At 40.2% G+C, this 15,091-nt stretch overlaps 1 protein-coding gene across 3 annotated transcripts in view; it reads right to left on the bottom strand.

Moving 5' to 3' along the window:
• Positions 1-14,926, bottom strand: part of CRACD (capping protein inhibiting regulator of actin dynamics) — a 255,166-nt gene extending 240,240 nt beyond the window's left edge. The window contains exons 1-2 of one of the 3 annotated variants that reach the window (XM_087434353.1): positions 14,703-14,926; positions 8,013-8,167 (exon numbers count right to left, since the gene is read on the bottom strand). The gene's annotated coding sequence lies outside the window, so the exon portion shown is untranslated. Of the gene's footprint in view, positions 1-5,015; positions 5,180-8,012; positions 8,168-14,702 lie in introns of those variants that run through there. The other 2 variants (XM_087434354.1, XM_087434355.1) reach the window with 2 other exon arrangements.
• Between the last annotated feature and the right edge of the window lie 165 nt (positions 14,927-15,091).

Genomic DNA, 15,091 nt, shown 5'->3' with positions numbered 1-15,091 from the left:
ACAAAATGAAGGAAAAATACCACATGATCATCTCAATTGATGCAGAAAAAAACAGCTGAAAAAATTCAACACCCTTTCATGATAAAAACACTCAACAAAATAGGAATAGAAGGAAACTACTTCAACATAGTAAAAGCCATATATTAAAAATCCACAATGAACATCATACGCCATGGTGAAAGACTGAAAGATTTTCCTCTAAGATCAGAAACAAGGCAAGGATGCCTGCTTTCACCACTTCTATTCAACATAGTACTTGATGTTCTAGCCAGAGCAATTAGGCAAGAAAAAGAAATAAAAGGCATCTAAATTGGAAAGGAAGAAGTAAAATTATCTGTGTGCAGATGATATGATTTTATATGTAGAAAACTTTAAAGACCTCACAAAAAAAGCCATTAGAACTAATAAATGAATTCAGCAAAGTAGTGGGATACAAAGTTAACACACAAAAATTAGTTGTATTTCTATACACAATGAACAATCTGAAAAGGAAATTACAAAAACAATCCCATTTACAATAGCATCAAAAAGAATAAAATACTTAGGAATTAACCAAGGAGGTCAAAGACTTGTACAATAAAAACGACAAAACATTGCTGAAAGAAACTAAAGAAGACATGAATAAATAGAAATACATCTCATGTTCAAGGATTGGAAGACTTAAAAGCTGAATATTACCCAAAGCAATATACAAATTCAATGCAATCCCTACCAAAAATCCCAATGACTTTTTTTGCAGAAATAGAAAAATTCATCCTAAAATTTATATGGAATCTCTAGGGGCCCCAAATAGCCAAAACAATCTTGAAAAAGAAGAACAAAACTGGAGGACTCACACTTCCTGAGTTCAAAACTTAGCACAAAGCTACAGTAATCAAAACAGTGTAGTACTGGCATAAAGATAGACATATAGACCAATGGAATAGAATAGAGTTCAGAAATAAACCCTCACATATATGGTCAAATGATTTTTGACAAGGGCGCTGAGACCATTCAATGGGGAAAGAACAGTCTTTTCAACAAATGGTGCTAGGAAAACTTGATATCCACGTGCAAAAAAAACGAAGTTGGACTCTTACCTAACACCACATACACAAATTAACTCAAAACGGATCAAGAACCAAAATGTAAGATCTAAAACAATAAAACTCCTAGAAGAAAACACAGGACAAAAGCTTCACCACACATTGGATTTGGCATTGATTTCTTGGCTATCACATCAAAGACACAGGTAACAAAAAATAAATAAATTGGACTTCAAGAAAATTTTAAAATTTTGTGCATCAAAAGACTAACTAACCACAAAGTAAAAAGGCAACCCACAAAATGGAAGAAAATATTTGCAAATCATATATCGAATAAGGGATTAATATTCAGAATATATAGAGAACTTCTAAAATTCAACAACAAAAAAGCAAACAACCCTATTCAAAAGTATGCAAAAAACTTGAATAGACATTTCTCCAAAAAAAGATATAGGAATGGCCAGTAAGCTCATGAAAAGATGCTCAACATCACTAACTGTTAGGGAAATGCAAATCAAAACCACAATGAGATATCACCTCACACCTGCCAGGATGGCTATTATCAAAAAACAAAAGACAACAAGTGTTGGCGAGGATGTGGAGAAACTGGAACCCTTGTGCACTGTTGGTAGGAATGTACAATGGTATAGCCGCTGTGGAAAACAGTATGGCAGTTCCTCAAAAAATTAAAAAAAGAATTACCATATGATCCCGCACTTCCACTTCTGGGTATATACCCCAAAGAACTAAAAGCAGGGTCTCAAAGAGCTATTTGTACACCCATGTTCACAGCAGCATTATTCACAATAGCTAAAACGTGGAAGCAACCCAAGCATCCATCAACAGATGAATGGATAAGCAAAATGTGTTACTTATACACAATGGAATATTACTTGCTATAACAAGTCATAATAAGTGAAGATATGGAGAAATTGGAACCCTGCGCATTGCTGATGGGAATTTAAAATGGTATAGTCACTCCGGAAAACAGTTTGGCAGGTCCTCAAAAAATTAAACATAGAATTACCATACGATCCAGCAATTCCACTCTTAGGTATATATCCAAAAGAATGGAAAGCAGGGACTCAAACAGATACTTATACAACAATGTTCACAGGAGCATTATTCACAATAGCTAAAAGGTGGAAACAACCCACATGTCCATCAACAGATGAATGGATTTTCTTTAATGTGATATACATACAATGGAATCTTATTCAGCCATAAAAAAGAATAAAGCTCTGACATATGCTACAACATGGATGAACCTTGAAAACATTATGCTAAGTGAAATAAGTCAGCCACAAAAGGACAAATAATTGTATGATCCTACTTACATGAAATACCTAGAATAGGCAAATTCATAGAGACAGAAAGTAGAATAGAGATTACCAGGGGCTGGGGGAAATGAGGAGTTATTGTTTAATAGGTATAGAGTTTCTGTTTGGGATGGTGAAAAAATTCTGGAAATGGATAGCAGTGATGGTTGTGCAACATTCTGAATGTGCTTAATGCCAATGAACTGCACTTAAAAATGGTTAAAACGGTAAATTTTATATTATATAAATTTTACCATAATAAAAAAATTTTTAATATTTGAGGGAAAAAAACCAGAATATTGGAAATTCAGATATAATAAGCAAATCAAATACTAACATGACCTGTTAGTACAGGGTCCAAACAGAGTTCTCTTTCTTCTTTCCCTCCCCTCCCTTCCTTCCTTTCTGCCTTCCTTCCCTCCTTCCCTCTCTTCTTCCCTCTCTCCCTCCTTCCTTCCTTCCTCTCTATACCAAATAACTAAACATTCTGAGGAAGACAGATGCATGAGGGAATTATAATGAGAATTTAATTTTAAAAAGATAAATCATATTACACAACAAGGACTGGCAGAATGAGGTAATCTAGAGCAGGGATTATAAACAACCAGCAGGCAGAACCAAAGACCAAAGCTATCTTCAGTAAAGGAAAAATGAAGAAAGAACAAAAATACATGTGCAAGCCCAAAATTGTACGTCATTCAGTTCTAATAACAACTCCCTGTAACTATCTTAAAGGATAAGTTGAGTTAAATTATTCAGGCAGAGCCAGTTTCACTGGCTGTTCACTGCTAGGCAAGGAAGCAAAGCAACATACCTGGATTCCATGCTAGCATAAGGTCGGGGACCACATCTTACACTGTCTCTAAAAGCACAGTCTACCATTCTAGCTTCCCAATACTGCAGACCTAATTTGTGGGAAATCACTTTAAAACTCTATGTGGTCCTCAATAAATGGTAAGTCCAGATCTCCCAACCTAATATCTCATATAAAGAACAAGCCAGTTTTAAACACACTCGTCTGCTGATTACCGCTCAGCTGTACCACATCAGCAAGAAAAAGGTTTAGGGCCAAAGAAGAATGTTTACCTTCTTCAGCATTCCACTTGATTTGACAAGAATCATCTATAAACCAAACTTTAAGACCTCAGGATAGACCGTTTACTGATGATTCTTTTAAAAAATCCTAACGCTACTGTTATGATTATAACTGGCAGAAATGGTCTCCTTAGATGCATTCCAACTCTAATTAAAACAGGGCTGTCCCAGAGCTCCCACTTAATTTTAATTTATATTAAAATAACTTAGAAGAGCTATTCAATATATTGAACAACTGCCTTAAATCTGGTTGGTCACATATTAGCATCTTCCCCCTTCTATAAGCCACAAGGTTTGAGATGGATAATGTGCTGAGGGAGAGAGGCAGGATCCAAAATTACCAACACGAGCGGCATTTTTCAGAACACCGAAGAAATTGTTTTCTAAAATAAGATTACGCTGTACTTAGTCAAGCTATTTAAATGACGAGTGCTTAAAAGATTCTGCCCATCTATAACCATATTGGTGGAACTAATCGAAACTGTAAGAACATCTATTTGGAAACCGATTTCAATCAGTGTTGAAGAGATTGAACTCCCATAGCTTTTCTCTTAATTATACCTACAATTTGAGACCTGGAAGAGATTCCAAATATTCCCATGGCTTCTTGCACATCATTGAAAGCTCTCTGCGCTACTCTATCTAGAAACAGCACCACTTTTCACTCCACTCAGCTTTACTTTCTTTATACTACTTATCACTACCTGACATTACATTATATACTGATTTGTTTACTGTTTATCATGTGTCTCTCCCACCAGAATATCATCTCCATAGCACAGGGGCCCCGTCTGTCTGCTTGCTCTTGTATTCCAGCACCAACAACAGCACAGGCACAGACGAGGCCCTTGGTAACTACTGTATTTGTTTACTGATTGACCAGATAACTCCTGCCCCACCCTTTTCTCTTATACAGGAGATTATTTGAGGCCCAGAGGAGTGCCGTGACCTGCCCAAGGTCCCTGGGCTAATTAGAGGGAAAGCTGGGCCTTAGAACCAGGCCTCTTAACTCCCAGTCATCCTTCCACAGCAGATGCAAGTATGCCACTCCTTGCTTTTGATGGCTCCCCATTGCCTTAAAAATGTCAGTACTCTTGGGGCCGGCCCGGTGGCACAAGCGGTTAAGTGCGCACGCTCCGCTGTGGCGGCCCGGGGTTCGCTGGTTCGGATCCCGGGCGCGCACCGACGCACTGCTTGGCAAGCCATGCTGTGGCGGCGTCCCATATAAAGTGGAGGAAGATGGGCACAGATGTTAGCCCAGGGCCGTCTTCCTCAGCAAAAAAAGAGGAGGATTGGCGGATGTTAGCACAGGGCTGATCTCCTCACAAAAAAAAAAAAAAAAAAAAAAAAATGTCAGTACTCTTTTCTCAAATCTCTCGGAACTTTGCCTGACCCACTTTTCTAGTCTCGTCTCCTGCCACTCCCTTCCATGCCCAACGCTCCCGCCTCCTCAGGACACAGCTCTCATGCTTGCCGTACCTTTGCTCACCCTGTTCCCTACTTCTGGAACCCCCTCTCCAACCACCCATCCTTTAAGATTCGGCTCAAGTACGTCCTCCGTGAGTTTCCTCCTTACCTTTCCTCATTCTGTCATTCTTCTCCAGAATAATCACTCCTTCCTCTGAGTTCCCACAGCACGCTGACCTACCATAGCATACTTGACATTCTGCCTCGTCTTTCTTCTTCACTAGACTGTGAGTTCTTCATTTTTATATTCACCAGCAACTTCACTGTGCCTGGTATAAAGAGCTGGAGCAGGGAAAAAGGAGAGCATACAGCAGACATGTGCCACCCTCCCATGTTCAGTGATTCCCCAGGTGACCACCAGCCTCCCCGTATCCCAACTGCCTGCCCCAATGACCCCAAGGAAAAAATCAGTTACTGCTAGAAATGGGACAGGACATGAAACACGCCAGTACATGGAATCAGCTAGTGAACTGTAGAACATAAATCATAATGCAGTCATTCTGCAACAATGTAAAAATGCCACATTCTTTTCTCAAGCTAGAAACTACAACAAAAGTGATGAATACTTTGCCATTCAAGTGATCTGTACTCCCCCAGCCTTCATTATTTTCATGCTATGCCCACGGTGCCCAGCACGCGGTGTGTACTCAATACATGTCTGCTGACATGAGATAAACTGGGTTTATGATGACTCAGGCTGGATGGGATGTGGATGGTCACGGCACTTTCCATTAAACTTCACACCACAGGACAGAGGTACTTATTTTGGTCTACTTGAAGGTGACCATTCAGAGATTGCTATCTTGCTTTGTTTCTCTGTACCCAGGATCAACACTGGTTGTTTGTAATAGACAAAAAGCATAGAAAAATGATAATCTGGAAATATTTTTATAAGCCACCATTGTGGAAGTAATTACATATCTTCTTTCAACCTCCACATTATCCCTACTAAACGGATAAATTCATGCACATTACTAGCTAGTACAGGTGATGAGATTAATTGAAGTGTCAGAGGTTGCCTGACAAAGTCATTGTTCACTAGTTGTCACTGAGTCACTGATAACAAACTGATAGTGACTTAGAACTCCGTGAGGGCCAAAAAGAAAGACTAGATCCGAAGCTGCATAAAGTAAACATCTTTAAGATGTTAATTTGAGCTGCCTATGTTGATCAAGAAAACAAAAATCTTAACTAAAAATAACAGAAGACAAATTTCGTCCTAAGGTTTTCTTCTTTTATATCTTTGCCAAGTAAAGACCATTATGCTCACAAAACTGACGGGAAGCCCACATTCTGGGGCCACAGCTTTTGCGCCAGCCAATCCTGGCTACTTCCTCCTCAAGTGGAACGTCAGGAGCATCCATGGCTAAGAGAGAGCCCATAATAAGCTCTTTCTTCACAACACAGGCTAAGAATCTCTCTTCACTTCAGTTCTCCTCCTTCCAAAAGGGATACAGCCTGAAAACCTTGCTGCTTTGTCCATCAAGGTTCATTCAAAACTGTCTGAAACCTTCTCTGTAATAAGAAATATATATTGAAGTACCCACTTCAATGAGCATCATATCTTATTTATCTCATAGTTACAACTGTTAACGTCTAATATTTTAATGAGCTTTTCTCAGAACTAAATAAAGTTGTAGGGCCTCTGACCTATATAGGAAGGTAAAACTGAGCCTAAATATCAACATAACAAACAAAACAAAGTCCCCCTCTTATAGATGTGGGCACGTGTGTATACACACACACACACACACACTCACAACTGACATAACACCTAATATGCAATGACTCCGGCACAGATCTTGCAACATAATGATAATTGCCATGCACTAAATGGTCCTCTAATGGTTCAAAGAGTTCCTATCTTCCTGAGTACCTAACCTATTAGCAGGGAGAGATTACAGGCAATGGAAAGAACTCAGCTCAGTTACTTAACCTCTGAACCTTAGTCTTCTCATCTGTAAAATGAGGGTTTGCTCTAGAACAGTGCTGCCCAATAGAAATATATTGCAAGCCATAAATGCAAGCCACATATGTAGTTTTTAATTTTCTAGTAGGCACATTTAAAAAAGTAAAAATAAACATAAAATTTTAATAACATTTTATTCAATCTAACATAGCTAAAACATTATTTCAACATGTAATCAATATTAAAAAATTATTAGTTGTGTATTTTACATTCTTTTTTCATACCAAGTGTTTGAAATCCAGTGTGTATTTTAAACTTACAGCACATCTCAATTTGGGCGATAGCCACATGGGACCAGTGGCTACCGTCTAGATGATCTCTGACATTTCTCCTGATATTATAAGTAATTTTAATAAAGGGAATAAGAGATTTGTAGATCAAAGTGTACTTAGAAAAACTATACAGTGTTTCCCTAGATCTTGCCAGTCTATTTATTCTCATTCAAAATGGTGTTTTGCTTTTTTTAACTTTTATTTTGTAATTCAGTGGAGTTGGGTCTATAAACAACTGAGTTAGGAGATGTGATCTACTACTTTCAGACACTTACCCTGACCACGCTACCACAGTCGCTGTCCTACACACCAGAACATTCAGGACAATGTGTAACTGCTGAATGAATGAGACATCTGAAAACTCATAGCTAGAAAAAACAACCGTTAAAATGAGAGTTCAACAGAAACGACAAAGAAAATTATGTGACAATCATGTTATCTTCCACATATCAAGATAATGCTATGAAACACAAATTTGCACATGCTTTTGGAACTGTTTCTCTAATTACTCAACATCCACTGAGAACGATTCCTGCTGCTCCTCACACACTGTCTTGCTTATTAGTCCCTTTGTGATCAATGATCTGCCTTCGCCAGATGGCTGGTCTGGGTTAAGAGTACAATATGAGATCAGAGAACAAAGCAAAGCTAACTGGCCTTCGCAGGAATTGAACCTGTGACCCTGACCTCATTAACTCTAGAAAACAGTTAACCCATCACAACCATGCCCAGGCAGCTGCATCATAAACAGTACCAAGAAAGCCCACTGGGTCTGTCACAATGATACTCTCATAGAGAAAAAAAATCACTCTAAATTTATTAAGAGAACTTTTCAAAATGAAGAAATTCATCAGCAGTGTCTTACCAGCTCTGCTGAATCTGTCACAAACCTCCCTAAGAACATCAGCGGTGGCCCCACCTCAGGCGATAAATGGCTTTGACAATGGGGTTCTGATGTTTCCTCTTCCAAAAACAGTGATCTTGGGACCATGGACTTTTTATTTCTCCCAAGTGAGGAAACTGTGGGTTAAAAATTACATACAAGAATTTTCACAAATTATTTATTGAATCCAGCTTATCCTAGATTTAAATAATAACCAAGTTTCTCTGTTGCCCCCCCTCCCTGCCTGCTCCCCTTCACCCTCTTAGTGCCAGCCAATCCCTCACCTGGTGAGTGGGCTGAAGCCAGTGGACTCCTGGGTGAGCTATTCCTACCTTCCCTGATAAAAAGCCCAATGCCTTTTCAGCAAGTTGTCCTTTCTTTCTTGTTACTGCAATAATTCCTCTTAGCAGCTACTATTTGCTCTTAAATTCTTTTTTTGTGTGTGTGAGGAGATCAGCCCTGTGCTAACATCTGCCAATCCTCTTTTTTTTTTTTTTTTTTTTGCTGAAGAAGACTGGCCCTGGGCCAACATCCGTGCCCATCTTCCTCCACTTTATATGGGACGCCACCACAGCATGGCTTGACAAGCAGTGTGTCGGTGCGTGCCCGGGATCCGAACCGGCGAACCCCGGGCCACCGCAGCAGAGTGCACACAGTTAACCACTTGCGCCACCGGACTGGCCCCTGCTCTTAAATTCTGTTCTAACCACCTGTCTCTACTGAACTGAGTACTTACTTCTGATCTAAATATTTCCCAAAGTCTTTCAGGGATGCACTTTGTGTATCTTTTCTTCAAACACTTAATATTTAATATAGCACCAATTTCAGAAGCAAGGTTATTGAAATACCACTTAAGTCTCAAAGTACATTAATTGAAAAAATTCCACAAACATCCAGAAGAGCTGGTGAAGACTTAAATTTTTTTGTGTGTGTGTGAGGAAGATAGGCCCTGAGCTAACTGAGCTAACATCAGTCTTTCCTCCACTTTGTATGTGGGTCGCTGCCACAGCATGGCCTGACAAGCGGTACAGGTCCACACCTGGGATCTGAACCTGTAAGCCCAGGCCGCCAAAGCAGAGCATGCCAAACTTAACCACTGTGCCACCAGGCCAGCCCCCAAGATTTGAAAAGTTGATTGAAAATATTTCTGCTTTTCATTTTTGACATTTTAAATGGAATCACCTTTCCACATACAAACTTACAGGAATATAAAAGCTATTACATATGGTTGTTCTATGTGGCTTCTTAAATATTTCTGATAACATGTGACTAATTATAAGGCACTCAACAACTCAAAGTTTTTTACTTAGTTTTTTTATTTCCACAGTTACTTAAGATAATTTTTTTATTTATGGATTAAGAGTTTGTAATCTTGCACTTCTCACACATCTGTGGAAATCATACATATATGTAAACCTAAAATATGCATATGTATCTGCCTCAAAGCCACTAGCACAAGTAAATATCAATTGATTTTGCCCTTCTGATCTCTAAGAGTTTTCACATCAACAATAAAAGTAGTACAAAATGTAATGGTAACCAAGGTTAGTATCTGCCTGAACATACAAATTACAGTGACCATTTAATAGCTGGAACGCTTCTTGATGCTACAAAAACTATACCAATTCATGAAGGGTCAGGTGTTAGACAAAAGAAATAAATTAATAAAATAAGCATAAAAAGTAAGCTTACTACATTTGTACATATTTCATTAGGGGCAAAATAATTTTTTGAGGGCTAACCTAAGGATGAAATCTGATATTCAACAATAAATGAAACAGGGCCAGCCCGGTGGCTTAGCGGTTAAGTGTGCATGCTCCGCTACTGGCGGCCCGGGTTCGGATCCCGGGCGCGCACTGACGCACCGCTTCTCTGGCCATGCTGAGGCCGCGTCCCACATACAGCAGCTAGAGGGATGTGTAACTATGACATACAACTATCTACTGGGGCTTTGGGGGAAAGAAAAAAGGAGGAGGATTGGCAATAGATATTAGCTCAGAGCCGGTCTTCCTCACAAAAAAAAAAAAAAAACAATAAATGAAACAATATATTTAAGTTTATCTAATCTTAATAGGAAACAATGACCGATGAAGAGAAACATGGATTTACAAACTACATAAATAAACCATGAAACTGCTGTTCTTTGTCTAATATATCATCATGATCTACACAAACTCTGATTTTAAGATGATCACTTTTGAAAAGACTAACCTTAATTCAACAAATAAACTGTTTAAACCTACGGCTAAAAGTTTAAAGCTCCATGTACACAGAAGCTATCTATAATGCAAACACAGGAGCATATTTATATATCTTTAAGCACCTGGAATCATCTTATTTATAAGATAACTCCTACATGTCGACAGCAATACACAAATCAAATCTAGGATCAAATAAAGGATCTGAATCTATAAGATATAATTGTGAAAGAAACAGTGAAATTTGCCTTTCCATTGTCATTTAAAATCATCTATTTGTGTATTCTAAGTATCATTTATAAACTGCATTTCCTTAAAATATTCTTTGTCTTTCTTTTTTTTTTTTTTTAATTTTATTTATTTATTTATTTTTCCCCCAAAGCCCCAGTAGATAGTTGTATGCCATAGTTGCACATCCTTCTAGTTGCTGTATGTGGGACGCGGCCTCAGCATGGCCGGAGAAGCGGTGCATCGGTGCGCGCCCAGGATCCAAACCCAGGCCGCCAGCATCGGAGTGCGAGCAATTAACCGCTAAGCCACGGGGCCAGCCCTCTTTAAGGTTTTCTGATAATATTTTTAAAAAAGGAAGGAAGTTCCAGAAGTACCAAAAATTAAAATTAAAATACTGCTAAAAATTTAAGAAACATTTGCAAAAAACTGAAACACACACAAAAAAATTAACAGGACAGTTAGTGGTAGTTTCTTACAAGTAGTTTACAAAATAAATACTTTTACTGCCTGGTGATGCTGAGGCAAATCAATACACTATTAAGTACTCTTTGTAGCTCTTAAGTCTTCATTTTGTGCCTTAACAAAAGCTGACATTCATTCGTAATGAAGTCCTTTTATCGTTACACAGCCATTTCATGTCTCTTCTGAAGCTATATTCAACCTTTGGATGTTCAATAAAACTAACCAATTAATTGACTCTATCATAAAAACCTGAGAAGCTATTCCAAACTATTTATATCAAAGATCAGCCAAAGTCAAAATGAATTACTAGTCTACCCAGTACGCTTTCTTACTTTACTAAGTCGAAAATTTTCTTTAAATGGGTCCTGAAAGGAAACTACAGGAGATGTACTACAATGGGTAATTTTCAATATTGCCATTCAAATTTACGTAAAAGAAAACTGATACACCTTCAGAAATCACTGTGAGAGAACATCAGAACGGAGTGTGGGGGAGAGCAGAGATCTGGGGTCAAACAGAACTCAGTCTGAATTCTTGCTTCATCTCTCACTAACTTTATGACATTGAGCAAGTTAATAAAACCTGTTTGAGTCTTAACTTCAATTATCAAATGGAAACACAAGGCCAAATTACAGGCTGTTGTGAGCACTAAATTAGATAACACATATAAACAGACTGTTTAGCACAGTACCTAGACCATAATAAATACTAAATGACTGTAATTACTAAGAGATGTTTAAGAACCTATTTTCAATGTAATTTAATATTCAAACTCCAACTGATGTTGTAAATCATTAGAAGGAATAATATAAAGATTCAATAACAAATTTTTCTTTAATGCACTTAATCTTATCATCCTTTACATTAGCGCTTTTCAAACTGCAGGTCCTGACCCATTAATAGGATGTGAAATCATTTAGTGGATCTCAATGAGCATTTCTAAATAAAATAGAATAAAAAATATAAGAATGCATTACACATGGGAAGTCTAAACATTGATTCATGAATTACTTTAAAACAAACATATTTGTAATGTATACTGGATGACAATGTAAAACATCTCTTACTGAGCAAAAAAAAAAATTTAAAAGTCACTGCTTCACATTATAATAATGAGAATTAAAATAATCAGCTGGCACTGAATGCTTAGTTTGTGCTAGACACTGTGCTAAGCACATACATTATTTCATCTGATCCTCCCCCAAATCCTATACGGTAGTTCTATTACTTCTGCCATTTCACAGATGAGGAAACTGAGACGTAGAGAGATTAAGTCACTTGTCAAGGATGGAGAGCTAGTAACTGGTAAATCCAGAGTTCAAATTTAGTCACCTAACTCCAGAATTTGCACATTTAACCACTTCAGTAAGCACTAGGTTATAAAATATAACTTTTCTTTATACAAAAGTTATTCAAAAGGTAGACTTTTTCATGAGGCCTAATTCAAGAGTGATTTTCCTGGAGGTGCAGCCTATCTCAGAGAAGGCAGTGTGATTCAGAGGTGAAAGCTCTGGACGTGAGAGCCAGCTTGTGTCCCTGGCGTTGCTGCTTCAGTGGCGAGGAGTTGGCAAGTCATTTAATCTCGCTGTGTCTGGATTTCCTCACCTACAAAATGGGAATGATAGTATCTGCCCTCTTCCCGGCTGGCCATTGTGAGAAAGTCTATGTACATACAGCAAGTGGAATGTTCTATTGTGCTACCTGGTCATATGAGATGATCATTAATACCACCCAAGGGGCCCCGTTCTTCATAGAAACATATACCAAACAGGATCAAAAAAGGAAGGTCACCAGGCTTTTATAAACTGTACACGCAAACACTCTGCACAGTTCTTGGCACACAGCAGGCCTTCGGTTAATGTCCATTAAACTACAAGAAGCAAACCAATTCGATCTATGTGTATGTTTTATCCATTTGTATTTTATTTTTCATTAATTCATTCTTTCTACATCTATTTAATGAACCCTGCTATATGCCAGATTAGAAACGTGGACTACAAAAAAAGACTAAGAGACTGTCCCTTGCCCTGGAGAATTTCATATTAATTTCAATTAATTTCCAAAATCCTGTAAGAGAAAATTGTAAAATACAGCTTCCTCATCTAGCAATAATAACTTACATTTATTACAGTGCTTCATAGTTTATAAAGAACTATGTGGTGGCTTTTGTTTCTCACCCCAATTGCCTAAGTTATGAAGTCAGTACTATTATCTTCCTGATACTGCTAAGTCTTTAGAGTGAAACTTTCTTGACGTCAGAGGTGCCTGTAAAAATAAGGTTTTGAAGAAAATACATTTTATGTAATACTGCAAAGGAGTAATCTAGTAGCGTGATTTTTTTCCTTTATATTTCTGAGTTGAAGTAATCTATAATGCAACCATATCACCTACATACAATGCATTTTTCAAAACGTTTCTTTAAAAAATCTGCCTTTGAATTTTTTTTCGTACAGGCAATTTTCTGTTGAATATATTGAACTAGGACTCAGTTTTCTCATAGAATAAAGGAGGTAGTACTGAAGGTGTCTTCCCTTTGTTGACTTTTTAAAATTACTCAAAATTGATTGCTGTATTCAGATTCCTGAATCACATACAATGCCAAATAATTGTTAGCCATTTTACACATAATTCAACAACTACTACAGGTGCTTTTTACAGGCAAACAATGATTTAATGACAACTTAATGAACTGAAAATTTGCTACAGGATGTTTGCTAAGAACCTTTTACTAAAATTGCCTTATTCTTTGTATTCTAACCACTCCCTCTCCATCACGACCACCCCCTACACACACACACACTCCCTCACCTACACCAGATCAGTTTCTGGGCCATTATTCACAAAACCATATTAAAATTTCACAACACATGGTCTAGTTACTAGGTTTTCTTCCCCCTTCCCTCATCCACTGAATCGATGTGTCTTTAAATATACATATTCTCTCTTAAACTCTAGAATTCAGAAAATGATTACGATGCATCTATTCTGAGAACATCTAATATAAAATGTAAACGTCTGCCCTTCTGTTTACTGATAACCATGAATGAAAGCCATACCCCACCCACCGTATCTGTAGGGTTAGGAGGTCCAATCTCGCCACTACAGAGCTCTGCAAGAAAGGACGGTTATAGAACCAGGAAAGCCACTGCAAGAACCCCTGGGAGAAGATAAGGAAAACACATTTTACACCACTGGCAGCGTGCAGTCTCCCGGCTCCAGCTCTTGGTAAACAGGGAAAACCTTTGTCTTGCCTCAGCCATCAAACTGGTGGCTCGTCAGAACTGTGGCAACAAGAGTTTGCGCGAAATGGCTTGGCAGAGGTTAAACAAAGCAATGCAGCTCTGACGGGGGGAGAGGGCTGACCCCGGTCAGCGTCCGAGATCCCAGACGGCGAGGTCTCGCTCTGGCCCCCAGCCGCAGCCGGGACCCGGGACAGGGACCCCGGGACAGGATGCCACGGCGCGGGAAGGAGAGAGGGAATCAGAAGGTCCCACGCTCTCTGCAAGTTCCCGGGGGCGCAGCCCGTCCGCAGGTTCCTTTGCGTGAGATCCAAAGCGGTGCACACCGTGCGCCGGTTCCTCGGGGAGGGTCCGCGCCGCACACGCGGGGACACCGCCCCAAAGTCCACGCCAGCCACGCCGAGCCCACGCCCCTAGGGCAACGGCAAGGTCGGGAATCCCGGGGCGCCACGGGGGCCCGGCAGGGGGGTCGCGAGTGGAGGGGAGAAGCCCGCCCGCTGCCCCCATTGTCTGGTCCGGCCGCGGGCCGAGAGGGCGCTCACCTGAGGTCCCCGCCTGGCTCCCTGGCTGGCAGAGCGGCTGGGCGGCGACGGGCGGTCCCGCGCGGGCGGCGGACGCGACGACACAGCCAGCGGCTGCTCCGCACACCAGCAGCCTCCGCAGCAGCAGCAGCGCACCCGCCTCTCAAGCGGCCGCGGCCTCCATTGCTCTGCCCGCCGCCGCCACCGCGCGGCACTGCGCGCCCGGCCCCGCGCGGCGTGGTCACATGCTCCGCCGGCGCCTCGGGCGCTCGGACCCGCGCCGCGGCCCCGCCCGGCTTCGCCCCCGGACCGCCGGACCACGCCGCGGGGCACCGGGCGCCCCGAGATCCCTCTCCCGCCCTCCGGGAGTGGCGCGTACCGGACGGCTCCCCTCCCTGGGGGTGCCTCAA

Source organism: Ceratotherium simum, chromosome 8, assembly GCF_057802395.1.
Source record: "Ceratotherium simum simum isolate JZ-2026a chromosome 8, ASM5780239v1, whole genome shotgun sequence".
NCBI lineage: Eukaryota > Metazoa > Chordata > Mammalia > Perissodactyla > Rhinocerotidae > Ceratotherium > Ceratotherium simum.
The sequence above is the reverse complement of the archived record's forward strand: the minus strand, read 5'-3'. Positions and strand labels throughout refer to the sequence as shown.